Source organism: Lucilia sericata, unplaced genomic scaffold (genome assembly GCF_015586225.1).
Source record: "Lucilia sericata isolate MDLA Ls3-8-SP2 unplaced genomic scaffold, ASM1558622v1 Contig002220F_arrow, whole genome shotgun sequence".
NCBI classification, from domain to species: Eukaryota; Metazoa; Arthropoda; class Insecta; order Diptera; family Calliphoridae; genus Lucilia; species Lucilia sericata.
This window is the reverse complement of record NW_023996051.1, coordinates 41,723-54,774: the sequence shown is the minus strand read 5'-3', so window position 1 is coordinate 54,774 and position 13,052 is coordinate 41,723. Positions and strand designations below refer to the sequence as shown.

At 27.8% G+C, this 13,052-nt stretch overlaps 1 protein-coding gene across 3 annotated transcripts in view; it reads left to right on the top strand.

Annotated features, from left to right (window-relative positions):
* The first annotated feature begins 2,845 nt into the window (after positions 1–2,845).
* The window catches only part of LOC119613636 (protein Malvolio), a 45,093-nt gene continuing 34,886 nt past the window's right edge, over positions 2,846–13,052 (top strand). For all 3 annotated transcript variants that reach the window (XM_037969662.1, XM_037969661.1, XM_037969660.1), the window contains exon 1: positions 2,846–3,528. The gene's annotated coding sequence lies outside the window, so the exon portion shown is untranslated. The remainder of the gene's footprint in view (positions 3,529–13,052) is intronic.

The window sequence follows — 13,052 nt, the reverse complement described above, 5'->3', positions numbered from 1 at the left end:
ATACTACAAAATTGTGTCAAAAAAGTCAATAATTTAACGAAAATCTAAACAAAAATTATAAAGAAATTATGCAGACTGTATTAAAAAGTTTTACTAAATAAAAGTTGAACCTTATTAAAAAAAACTACCCCAACTTAATGATTAATTACTTTTTTCAATTTAGTTGTTGAAATTAAACAATAAACGTGAGTTCAAAACTCTTTTGAAATATTCTTTTTATACATGTCTAAATACTATAATATATAATTTTAGATAATGTCTACTAAATATTAATAATTTGCTTTAGTTACTTACAAAAATTTGCAAGTTTGAGTGTCAGGGGTATTAAGATAAGATGTGCGTGCTTGTCTGAACGCTACCGGCAAATGACAAAACGAACAAAAAAAAAAAAAACATACCGACATTTCACAATCATGTCAAATTTTGTGCTACAATCATTTGAAAATTCTGTTTCTAGCTTGTAAAAAATCTTTTTGTTTGAAATGTGAACATTTTAATCGTTGGTGTATTAAATGCCTCAACTAAAAAAACCCAACCTCTTGTTTGTTGTCTATAAAATGTTTGGGTTTTTTTTCGAATACAAATCTTTAAATTTAAATGTATGTTGAACTTTTTTTAGCACAAGGTTCTTTAGTACCTAAAAACCTAAGTTTGCTGCCAAAAATTGTATTCAGGCAAAATTCAGAACATGTGTTAAACAATGTAATTTGGTTAATTAGTTATAAGAAGTTAAAATGAAGGCTTAGGAACCTTTTTCAACCATGATTGCACTTATCCTTATGTCACACATTCAGATCGTAATGCTTTCAATTCCATAGGTTTTGTTAAATTTGAAATATATTTAACTGAATTGATTCTAGGGCGTTCGAATATCGAACAGAAATATACTAAGCTTCACCGAAAGTCGAGCTATAAACAAGTCATAGGTGTATTCTCCATATCACACCTAATCCAGGAATGTCGGTCATCCTTAAATAGGATTGGGATACATTCAAACATCGTACTCGTATGGGTACGAGAACACGGATCCTACAGGCAACTGTGTCGCTAACAAACTCGCGAAAATAGGTTCACAAATGTCAGATTTGGACATAGAAATTAAAAATTTGGCTTGATTGGGAGCACACGAACTATCATCTCAAGTAAAATCGATCCCAACTCAGCAAAATGGTAGGTCTTATCACAGGGTATTTTAAATTTGGTAACCATGCAATCAGACTTAGAATACCGCACAATGGCTACAGCAGACGATGTCAAGATGAGGTAGAAGAGGCACCAACTAAAAATCTTCGTTTCCTCGACAATTGGATCTTCGCTCCGGAATGACCCGATTCTCAATCGGACAAAGATTGTCAACTCAGTCGCAGCCAATGTGTTACAACAACAAATGCAGTCTTTTATGGCACTGTCCACAGGAGACAGTGTTCGATAATCGGTACATAGATCTTTGTGTCTTACTTCAGAGTTTTCTGGAATTAAACTAGTGTGATGAACCAAACCTATAAAGTAGGACTGACCTGTAGCTATCCGATTATAAGACTCTCCTCATTCTGAATAATAAGCCCCCGGGCTGTTTGTTTCCTTCCCTGTACATAAAGCATGCAAACGGGAAATAAAGTTAGTTTGTTTGTTAGTTGGTTAGTTAGTAGTTAGTTAGTTAGTTAGTTAGTTAGTAGTTAGTTAGTTAGTTAGTTAGTTAGTAGTTAGTTAGTTAGTTAGTTAGTTAGTTAGTTAGTTAGTTAGTTAGTTAGTTAGTTAGTAGTTAGTTAGTTAGTTAGTTAGTTAGTTAGTTAGTTAGTAGTTAGTTAGTTAGTTAGTTAGTTAGTTAGTTAGTTAGTTAGTTAGTAGTTAGTTAGTTAGTTAGTTAGTTAGTTAGTTAGTTAGTTAGTTAGTTAGTTAGTTAGTTAGTTAGTTAGTTAGTTAGTTAGTTAGTTAGTTAGTTAGTTAGTAGTTAGTTAGTTAGTTAGTTAGTTAGTTAGTTAGTTAGTTAGTTAGTTAGTTAGTTAGTAGTTAGTTAGTTAGTTAGTTAGTTAGTTAGTTAGTTAGTTAGTTAGTTAGTTAGTTAGTTAGTTAGTTAGTTAGTTAGTTAGTTAGTAGTTAGTTAGTTAGTTAGTTAGTTAGTTAGTTAGTTAGTTAGTTAGTTAGTTAGTTAGTTAGTTAGTTAGTTAGTTAGTTAGTTAGTTAGTAGTTAGTTAGTTAGTTAGTTAGTTAGTTAGTTAGTTAGTTAGTTAGTTAGTTAGTTAGTTAGTTAGTTAGTTAGTTAGTTAGTTAGTTAGTTAGTTAGTTAGTTAGTTAGTTAGTTAGTTAGTTAGTTAGTTAGTTAGTTAGTTAGTTAGTTAGTTAGTTAGTTAGTTAGTTAGTTAGTTAGTAGTTAGTTAGTTAGTTAGTTAGTTAGTTAGTTAGTAGTTAGTTAGTTAGTTAGTTAGTTAGTTAGTTAGTTAGTTAGTTAGTTAGTTAGTAGTTAGTTAGTTAGTTAGTTAGTTAGTTAGTTAGTAGTTAGTTAGTTAGTTAGTTAGTTAGTAGTTAGTTAGTTAGTTAGTAGTTAGTTAGTTAGTTAGTTAGTTATACAAATTACAATAAATTAATTGCCTACAATAAAAAAACAAAACTTTCTTCTTAATGATAAACAAATAAATACTAAATTTACAGCCTATATGTATTTGCAGATTGTTTTTTATACAATTTATTTATAATATTTTCTTTTATCAATTTGAAAAAGAACAAACTCCCCATTATCTAAAAAATCCCCATTTAAGCACACAAAAAAGCAACACTGTTTATTTACTTACTGTTTGCACAACTGTTACTCAGTTCTATAAAAACAAAATTTTAACTGTGTACTTTCTTAGTAGTTTGACGTTTGTCGTTGATTAGAGTTGAACTAACGTGAAATTAAGGAAAAATAAAAGAGCAGCAACAACAACAAATATACACTCGCACAAAAAGAAAACGAAAAGAAAGAAAATAAAATTTTATTAGTAGAGAGATTGCTGGTGGTTTTTATTATAAAGGAATTTTACTTGTTATTAACAAAATAATAATACAAAACAAAAGAAGAGATTCATTTTAAAAAGTGATAAAAGAAGTTCCCTATAAATAACAGAAAGAAGTAAAATAAAAGTGAAAAGCTGTATAAATAAAAGCAGAAAGAATTATTTTTGTTACACACTCTGGCATTTAGTGATTTTCTTGATGGTCTCTTAATTATGCTGGTATTATGAAAAAGAAACAAGTGTTACTCTTTTAAAAAATAAGAAAAACAAATAATTTTTAAATTTATTTCGGTTTAAACAAAGGCATTAAATATTTTGATTGTTAAAGAACAAAAAAAAAGTACGCATTTTTGCAAAATACATAAAGAACTGCCAACGTCTTCAATTCAATAAAATAATAATCAACGTTAAATACAACAACAAAACAACATCAGCTACAACAAGAAGAAAATTGCAACAAGAAACAACAAACAACAAAGTGTTCTTAATTAACAACTTCAAAAAAAGAAAATAAATTATTAAAAAACCCTTAAAAGTAAGTTTTAATGCAAATTCATTTTGTTTTATTGATTAAAAATTCTTTGTGTATTATTAAATTTTTTTATAAAAATAACTCTGTTTTTATCATTTCTAACAAATCTATTCTAATTGTTAATATGTACAATTCATTCGTGTCAAAATTTACACACATACAACACAATTTCAATAACAGGTCGGTGTTGCCATGGTTTTGGGAAAAAAATGTTTGTGCTAAATCTTTTTACAAGCAGGATATTTGTGGGAAATGGAAAGAAATTATTGAGAGGAGCTAAAGAATAATATTTATAAGTTATAAAAAAACTATAATTACAAAATTTACAAAAGCATTTTCTATACATAATAGAGAATTTAAAGAATGTTTTCTTTAATTTTGATAATTTTCGAATAGAACATTTAACGAAAATTTTTCTTTAACAAATATTTTATACAAAAATTTTATGAAGAGGAATTTTCAAAATAAATAGAAAAATTAAAAAAAAACAAATTATGTAATTCAAAATTTCTAAAAAAAACTGTAAATTTTGTAAAAGAGGAAATTTGCAAAAAATAGAAAATTTACAAATTCTATACAGAAAAATTACTATTCTATACAGAATAAAAAATTTATCGAATATTTTCGTTAATTTAAACAAAAAATTATAATTTTCGAATGAATATTTAATGAAAACTTTTCTATAACAAACATTTTATATAAAAATGTTAATATTTTTTTAAAGAAGTGATAAGATAATTCAACAATAATTTTCTAGAGATACCAAAATTCTATATAAACAGAAAATTTAACGAAATTTTTCCAAAAGTACAAAAATAAAATTTAACAAATATCTTCGAATAGAAAATTTTAAGAAAATTCATTTATAAAAAAAGTTAAAGAATCATTTTGTAAATTGAAATTTCATAGAATTTAGTATAAATTTTATAAATATTTTCTAAAAAAATAAATTTTAACAAAAAATTTTAAGAAAATTTATTTATAAAAAAATTAACGAATCATTTTATAAATTGAAAATTCACAGAATTTAGTATAAATATGATATTTAATAAATTATTTCTATAAAAAAAAATTTTAACAAAAATTTTCTATTTATAAAACTATAAGAAAATTCAACGAAAATTTTCTATAATTAAAAAAAGTAACAAAAAAATTTTATAAAATTAAAATTAACAAATATTTTCCTCAAGTTAAAAATTAACTTTAAAATTTAATTAACATTTTCTGTAAATTTAACAATAATTTTTTATAAATTATAAAATGTTCATTTGTTTTTGTAAATGTTTGGAAAGTTTTCTATTTACTTCAACGGACAATATCTCGGCAAATATAAGAAATTTTGGTTAGTGTAGTCTGTCAGACCGGAGGTTGTGGGTTCGTTTCATACCAGAAACACTGGTAAAAGAGCATACAATGGGTATAATGGAAGAATATTTGTATTTTTTCGGATTTAATGTAATATGCATCCTCTTTTTTAACTAACTATGAAAAAATTATGACAAATTATGTCCCTTATTTTGTAAAACATTTCACCTTACGTTGAAATTATCTTCAGACAAATTTTTGAAAATACAAAAACAATTTATATAAAAAATGCAGTGAAGGGAAGGGATTTACATAATTAATGTCTACAGATTGGACTTCGATCAAATATCTAATTCAAATCATCATTTAAGTTCGGTTCGTTTCTCGTTTCGTTTCCCACCAGAGACTCTATAGGAAACTATGGGAAAATTATGACAAACCTTACGTTGAAATTATTTTCATAAACATTTTTGGAAATACAAAAACAATTTATATAAAAAAGTCAAGTGAGGGGAAGGGATTTATTCAATTAATGTCGACAGATTGGATTTTTTGAAATCTTCATTTAAGTTCTGAATTTATTTTAAAGCTAAGTATACAAGGTTGTCAGATCTTACAACGTTGGCAGCAAATGTCAAACAATCGTGTGAACCTACAACGTTATCAGAAGGTAAAAATTGTAACTTGACACGGTGTTAGACAGTTTATGAACAATTTTCTGCCAACATTGTAAGATCTTAAGTGTGAAATTGTGTATTTAAAATTTTTTAAATAAATTTATATTGTGGTAAAGTCAATATGTTTCAGAAATTTTGATTGCCTAACAATGTTTTTTGTTTAAAATTAAAACATAATTTTAAATAGAACTTTAATATTAAACTAAAATACCAAACCTTTTGGGATTTATAATAAATCAACAAAATGGCAACACTATTAACATTTATAATATTCATCTTCTTATGTTTTTGCTTCCGTTCACTGTTGCCAACTTTTTTCCCAAAAATATCGCTAAAGTCGACTGAAAAATAGCTAGAAAATAGCTAAATTCAAGACATTTTGAAAAATTTAGCGATAAATCGTCAAAATAATATTTATTATATGATTCTGAAAAGAAATAGCTAAAAAAACTAGCTAAATTTTTCAGATTTTTTATATTATTCTAAAAAGTCAGCGATTTATCGCTAAAATCTATATACATACGTAGGAATGGGATAGTGATACAAACACATCTTATAACAAACACATAAGAGAATCTTTTTTTATGTTAAATATTTTCACTTTGGGTTAGGAGAAATGTCAAGTTGAAGTTAATTTCGATATGCGACCCTATACAGATTGCTTTAAAAATGTAAAGATAAATTGAATTTCGAAATGCTGGCCATTATGGATCGATCCTTTATTTTCGGCATAAGAGTATTATTTATTTTTCCATTACAATACAATTACAAATTATATTCTAACCTAATTTACCGAGCAGGGTGACGATAACCATACGACCGTTGTAGTGTAGCAGACCAGGATCTCTGCTGGGAATCGAACCCACAACCCCCAGACTGACAGGCTAGCACACTACCAACTAGCCTACCGGGGCACCCAAGATTATTATTATATACTCTTTTGTGGGAAGTTTATCTACAATATCGATATGCGGCCCTATACGCCTTAGAAATGTGGTAAATTCTTAGGACTTTATGGATCGATCCTTTCGTCACTTATTTCCAATGTTCACTAATTTTTAGAATTATGGTAAATTTTATTATCATATCACTCATTTACTAAAAGACTAGAATAATTAAATATTCGTTTTTTAATTGAGTACAACAAAATATACCCCTTTTAAAGTTTTTCGTATAATTTTACCTGTACGCACAAATATTTGCTGCTAATTATGTTCTTCAGAACATTCAAAATAATACACACAGCAAAAACTCAAATAATTTACATTGAATGCATATTTTTATATACATACATACATATATGTAAATATCGTCATTCGTAGCAACTTTTAAGCGATATTATCAAAATATAAATGAATAAAAAATGCCTTAAAATCTAAAGAAAAATCGCTAGATTTCCCGCTAATAGCTAAATCATATTTTTCCCCGCAAAATGGGATTAAAAATCGCTAGATTTGACGAGAAAATAGCTAAATTGGCAACAGTGCTTCCGTTCTCCATAGGAAATGTCAAATGAGCACAAAACATACTCTCTCTCACTCTTTCTTGTTTCACATTCTCTTATTACAAAGAAAAATTAACAAATTGCTTATTTTCTTTAAAATAAATTGCGAAATTTTTACTTGCGAGTTACTTATTACATACTTTATTTAATGAAAATTATAGAAAAACTGTTAAAATATAATTTTGATTGAATGTTTTTTAAAAATTTTATTCAATTACCATCATAATTATCATGCATGTCTAACGTATTTTGTGGTTTGTGTTTTTTTTTGTTTATTTACATTTTGTTTCTTTTTAATAGGAAGCTGAATAACTTTGTTTTTTTTTTTTTTGTTAAATTTGCTAATAATTTGCATATTAATTTGTTAAATTTTTTAAACACGTTTTAGACAAATTTTAATGTTCAGCCATGCGTAAAATATTTAAATATTATTTTGGTTAGACAAAGAGAAAATTATTTAATTTTCTATCAATAGCAAGTTAATAAAAAAGTGTATTTCACAGCTGTTACTTTTCATAATTATATTTCAGACAAATATTACTAGTAGAATATTATAAAATTGTTGATTAATAATATATTGGAAAAATTTAATAATTCTGTTTAAAATATTTAGTGCAGTTTCCAAGTATAACTGTAATTTAAGAAAATTTTATATTTTAAATTTATTTAACGGCCCTTGTCTTCTCACCTTCGTGTTTTTACATTAGTAATTTACACATTTTATTTTAGAAATAAAAATAATAATGTTTTCTGATTTACAATTTGATATCAGTTACATTTATTTATTTTATTGTTTTCTTATTTTCATTACTAATGACCTTCATTTTTGAACAATTGTGTTTATATTTTACTTATATTACAATTGGAAGTTTCTATATTTTTATGAAATTATTAATAAAGATATTTAACGCGTTTTTTTCTACTCATATTCTTTTACTAGTTATCTTCAGTTGTTTCAAGTTAATATTTTTTATCTTTAACTGAACGAGAACTGAACTATAATTAAACTAGAACTGAACTAGAACTGAACCAGAACTAAATTAGAACTGAACTAGAACTGAACTAGAACTGAACTAGATCTGAACTAGAACTAACTAGAACTGAACTAGAACTAAACTAGAACAGAACTACAACTGAACTAGAACTGAACTAGAATTGAACTAGAACTGAACTAGAACTGAACTAGAACTGAACTAGAACTGAACTAGAACTGAACTAGAACTGAACTAGAACTGAACTAGAACTGAACTAGAACTGAACTGAACTAGAACTGAACTACAACTGAACTACAACTGAACTACAACGAACTAGAACTGAACTAGAACTGAACTAGAACTGAACTAGAACTGAACTAGAACTGAACTAGAACTGAACTAGAACTGAACTAGAACTGAACTAGAACTGAACTAGAACTGAACTAGAACTGAACTAGAACTGAACTAGAACTGACTAGAACTGAACTAGAACTGAACTAGAACTGAAACTAGACTGAACTGAACTGACAAAATGTTCGAATTTTAGAAAAGAATTCAAATCCAAATATAGAGTTTTATTCAGATTAACAATTTCAGAATTACCATTTCATAGCAGCTTATAAATCTGAAATTTCAATAAACTCCATTATATATTCTAATTAATTATAAGGTCAATTTATTGTATAGAATAAAATAATTTTGAATATTAAAATTGAAATAGCAAATATTTCAAGGGCGTTGTTTGAATTCTATTCATATTTACTTTAAAACGTTGAAACAGTTGACTGATCTCTGTTTCGGGCTTGTAACAATATGTGAGTAGATTCGACTTTGATCGTGGTGACAGATAGCACTACAAAAAATTTAATGTTAGTTCACTGGACTTTTAACAGAAATCACATTTTCATAAGATAAGAAATTTAACATACATATTTCCTATTATATGAAAATATAAAATTTCTAAGTATGTATTAAAATTGTAAAATTGATATTTAAAATTAAAAAAAAATTACAACTAAATTTTGCAAAAAATTTCTTTATAAAAATGTTTAATTTTTATAATTTTATATCTCAAAATAAATTTTACACTAATCGGTTTTATTGGGTATTTGGTTTTCGGGTAACTTTATTTGCGAAACTTATAAAATTACACAATTAATTAGTTGCAAAGTTTTAATTTGTCGCACAGTCATATCAATAAAAATTTCGAATTAATTCGATATTTAATCTAATGGGGATAAATGTTTTAAAATAAATTAAATATTGATGATTTTAATATGACAGTCTAATAAAATTAATTGTAATTAATGCAATAGTTTTAAAATCAACAACTATTTAAGAAGCTCAAAAATTATAAATTATTTCTAAAACATTAAGCAAAGTCATTTTGAATTTTTATTGTGAGAAATAAATGAATAAATATAATCTAAAAAGTAATACAAAAGTACAATTAAATAAGCTTGTTAAACCCTAATTTTAAATTAATTATTTGAAATAAATAAAATAAAAAAAATTACAATAAAAATAAATAAATCGAATAATTTAGATTTGATTATTTTCAAATATATTTTTTTCGAAATTATTTTTTTTTCTGTAACAGTTCTTATACTCTGGTTAACCAAATATATTTATTTATTATTACGTTTCTGTCTTTTTTAAATATTTTTACTTGTTTTTAACCAAAGAAAAAATCCAGCTGCCTAAATATTTTGGTAAATAAATATTAACTCTTTGTTTGAACACAAACTGACTATATATATATATATTTTTGATCATGTTCTTTTTTTCAAAACAAAAGGAGTTCAATTTACAGCCAATAACAACTCAAATACCAATCAATCATTTAATTATATTAATGTCTGTCTATAAAAGTAATGAGAAGAACGCTTAAAGTAAATAACTAAATAAATATAAGAAATAATTCAAGTGTTACACTTAGAGAAATATGATCTTAGTTATCTAGTTTAGTTCTAGTTTAATTATAGTTCAGTTCTAATTCACTTCTAGTTCAGTACTAGTTCGGTTCTAGTTAAGTTCTAGTTCAGTTCTAGTTCTGTTCTAGTTCATTTCTACTTCAGTTCTAGTTCAGTTCTATTTCAGTTCTAGTTCAGTTCTAGTTCAGTTCTAGTTCAGTTCTAGTTCAGTTCTAGTTCCGTTCTAGTTCAGTTCTAGTTCCGTTCTAGTTCAGTTCTAGTTCAGTTCTAGTTCAGTTCTAGTTCAGTTCTAGTTCAGTTCTAGTTCAGTTCTAGTTCAGTTCAGTTCTAGTTCAGTTCTAGTTCCGTTCTAGTTCAGTTCTAGTTCCGTTCTAGTTCAGTTCTAGTTCCGTTCTAGTTCAGTTCTAGTTCAGTTCAGTTCTAGTTCAGTTCTAGTTCAGTTCTAGTTCAGTTCAAGTTCAGTTCAGTTCAAGTTCAGTCTAGTTCAGTCTAGTTCAGTTCTAGTTCAGTTCTAGTTCAGTTCTAGTTCAGTTCTAGTTCAGTTCTAGTTCAGTTCCTGTTCAGTTCTAGTTCAGTTCTAGTTCAGTTCTAGTTCAGTTCTAGTTCAGTTCTAGTTCAGTTCTAGTTCAGTTCTAGTTCAGTTCTAGTTCAGTTCTAGTTCAGTTCTAGTTCAGCTCTAGTTCAGTTCTAGTTCAGTTCTAGTTCAGTTCTAGTTCAGTTCTAGTTCAGTTCTAGTTCAGTTCTAGTTCAGTTCTAGTTCAGTTCTAGTTCAGTTCTAGTTCAGTTCTAGTTCAGTTCTAGTTCAGTTCTAGTTCAGTTCTAGTTCAGTTCTAGTTCAGTTCTAGTTCAGTTCTAGTTCAGTTCTAGTTCAGTTCTAGTTCAGTTCTAGTTCAGTTCTAGTTCAGTTCTAGTTCAGTTCTAGTTCAGTTCTAGTTCAGTTCTAGTTCAGTTCTAGTTCAGTTCTAGTTCAGTTCTAGTTCAGTTCTAGTTCAGTTCTAGTTCAGTTCTAGTTCAGTTCTAGTTCAGTTCTAGTTCAGTTCTAGTTCAGTTCTAGTTCAGTTCTAGTTCAGTTCTAGTTCAGTTCTAGTTCTAGTTCAGTTCTAGTTCAGTTCTAGTCAGTTCTAGTTCAGTTCAGTCAGTTCTAGTTCAGTTCTAGTTCAGTTCTAGTTCAGTTCTAGTTCAGGTCTAGTTCAGTTCTAGTGTCTAGTTCAGTTCTAGTTCAGTTCTAGTTCAGTTCTAGTTCAGTTCTAGTTCAGTTCTAGTTCAGTTCTAGTTCATTCTAGTTCAGTTCTAGTTCAGTTCTAGTTCAGTTCTAGTTCAGTTCTAGTTCAGTTCTAGTTCAGTTCTAGTTCAGTTCTAGTTCAGTTCTAGTTCAGTTCTAGTTCAGTTCTAGTTCAGTTCTAGTTCAGTTCTAGTTCAGTTCTAGTTCAGTTCTAGTTCAGTTCTAGTTCAGTTCTAGTTCAGTTCTAGTTCAGTTCTAGTTCAGTTCTAGTTCAGTTCTAGTTCAGTTCTAGTTCAGTTCTAGTTCAGTTCTAGTTCAGTTCTAGTTCAGTTCTAGTTCAGTTCTAGTTCAGTTCTAGTTCAGTTCTAGTTCAGTTCTAGTTCAGTTCTAGTTCAGTTCTAGTTCAGTTCTAGTTCAGTTCTAGTTCAGTTCTAGTTCAGTTCTAGTTCAGTTCTAGTTCAGTTCTAGTTCAGTTCTAGTTCAGTTCTAGTTCAGTTCTAGTTCAGTTCTAGTTCAGTTCTAGTTCAGTTCTAGTTCAGTTCTAGTTCAGTTCTAGTTCAGTTCTAGTTCAGTTCTAGTTCAGTTCTAGTTCAGTTCAGTTCTAGTTCAGTTCTAGTTCAGTTCTAGTTCAGTTCTAGTTCAGTTCTAGTTCAGTTCTAGTTCAGTTCTAGTTCAGTTCTAGTTCAGTTCTAGTTCAGTTCTAGTTCAGTTCTAGTTCAGTTCTAGTTCAGTTCTAGTTCAGTTCTAGTTCAGTTCTAGTTCAGTTCTAGTTCAGTTCTAGTTCAGTTCTAGTTCAGTTCTAGTTCAGTTCTAGTTCAGTTCTAGTTCAGTTCTAGTTCAGTTCTAGTTCAGTTCTAGTTCAGTTCTAGTTCAGTTCTAGTTCAGTTCTAGTTCAGTTCTAGTTCAGTTCTAGTTCAGTTCTAGTTCAGTTTCTAGTTCAGTTCTAGTTCAGTTCTAGTTCAGTTCTAGTTCAGTTCTAGTTCAGTTCTAGTTCAGTTCTAGTTCAGTTCTAGTTCAGTTCTAGTTCAGTTCTAGTTCAGTTCTAGTTCAGTTCTAGTTCAGTTCTAGTTCAGTTCTAGTTCAGTTCTAGTTCAGTTCTAGTTCAGTTCTAGTTCAGTTCTAGTTCAGCTCTTGATCAGTTCTAGTTCAGTTCTAGTTCAGTTCTAGTTCAGTTCTAGTTCAGTTCTAGTTCAGTTCTAGTTCAGTTCTAGTTCAGTTCTAGTTCAGTTCTAGTTCAGTTCTAGTTCAGTTCTAGTTCAGTTCTAGTTCAGTTCTAGTTCAGTTCTAGTTCAGTTCTAGTTCAGTTCTAGTTCAGTTCTAGTTCAGCTCTTGATCAGTTCTAGTTTAGCTCTAGTTCAACTCTAATTCAGTGCTAGTTCAGTTATAGTTCGGTTTTATTTCGTTCATTTATATTCTGAATGTTCCTATACTTATACGACTTTTTGTTTATAAACAATTATTAATCAAAATATACCTTCAGTTATTAAACAAGTGTTTTCACCTAAAACCTTCACCCAAATTAAGAATTGGGAACACATGATAATAAAAAGTCAAAATTACTCATGCCAAACATTATACATTTTTCTCAGTGTACAGTTAACAGTGGCTCAAAACTTTGTATAATGCAGCCAACAATTTACTATTTAAATTTCCTTAAATAGTGAATACAACTCTTAGTTGTCAGCAAAATAAATAAAATAGAAAAAAAAGAAGTTTCTCTAATCATTTTTAAACGTCATCATCAAGGTAATCAAGTTTTCTATATAAAAGAAATACTAGTACTAAAGTAATTGTAAAAATACATATCTAGCAATATAAGCGATTCTTTAAGGTATTGCGAAAAAAAAAGAATACCAGCTAAATGTTTTCATATATATTGCGTAAATTTTTTTTTTGAAAACAAGTTAATCC